The 1,183-nt window shown below is 50.5% G+C and overlaps 1 protein-coding gene across 1 annotated transcript in view; it reads right to left on the minus strand.

Annotated features, from left to right (window-relative positions):
* The window catches only part of LOC101847810, a 6,874-nt gene that overhangs the window by 2,859 nt on the left and 2,832 nt on the right, over positions 1 to 1,183 (minus strand). The gene's annotated exons all lie outside the window — the stretch shown is intronic.

Genomic DNA, 1,183 nt, shown 5'->3' on the forward strand with positions numbered 1-1,183 from the left:
TGGGGAAGGGAGGAAGGGATGACTGGGAAAGGGAGGAAGGGAGGAAGGGAGGAGGAAGGGATGACTGGGAAAGGGATGACTGGGGAAAGGAGGAAGGGATGACTGGGGAAGGGATGACTGGGGATGACTGGGGAAGGGAGGAAGGGATGACTGGGGAAGGGATGACTGGGGAAGGGATGACTGGGGAAGGGAGGAAGGGAGGACTGAGGAAGGGAGGACTGGAGAAGGGAGGAAGGGAGGAAGGGAGGACTGGAGAAGGGAGGAAGGGAGGAAGGGAGGACTGGAGAAGGGAGGAAGGGAGGACTGGGGAAGGGAGGACTGGAGAAGGGAGGAAGGGAGGACTGAGGAAGGGAGGACTGGGGAAGGGAGGAAGAGAGGACTGGGGAAGGGAGGAAGGGAGGACTGGGGAAGGGAGGAAGAGAGGACTGGGGAAGGGAGGAAGGGAGGACTGGGGAAGGGAGGACTGGGGAAGGGAGGAAGGGAGGACTGGGGAAGGGAGGAAGGGAGAAGGGAGGAAGGGAGGACTGGGGCCCGCTCCCCTTACTGCATACACCAAGACTAGTAACTTAAATACTGATCAATAAATAAGACTCTTTAAGGTAGGAAATACTGACAAGGGGGGGGGGGGGACTGTTCTTTCAATTTTATATTATGTCATGAATAAATCAGAAATAAAAATGAAATAAACATATGTTGCTCTCGCCAAATTTATTTGTACCCAGAAATTCTGTTGAAATATATTTCATGAAGAAGTATAGGCCTAGTATAACCAACAAGTAACTACTATAGTTCAACTCAGAGAATGGGTGGAGGAATAACCATCACAGTCCAGACACTTTTCTCGATTTTCATGCAGCAAAATGGCTGATGATGTCACTGAAGTCCATTTCATGCAGTACATCGGACTTGATGCAGCTATAAATATATTGGTAGGACCCCCCCCCCTCTTGGTGGGTGGCCCTGGCCCTCCTCTTAATCTCCCCAACCCCGGCCCCGCCACCTCACATAATGCGTCAATGTATCATGATGCTGTGGACTCAGGCGCTCGTCAGTTTTTGTGCATGTGGAGTTATAGGTATCATCTTGAAGTTTGTTCATTTGTCCGTGCTTTCTATGAAAAAACTACCAATCTACCGGTATTTTGAACAGAAGTCGAGATATTTGCGATTGAAAGAGGCGGGAA

This window comes from Aplysia californica, unplaced genomic scaffold, assembly GCF_000002075.1.
Source record: "Aplysia californica isolate F4 #8 unplaced genomic scaffold, AplCal3.0 scaffold00092, whole genome shotgun sequence".
NCBI classification, from domain to species: Eukaryota; Metazoa; Mollusca; class Gastropoda; order Aplysiida; family Aplysiidae; genus Aplysia; species Aplysia californica.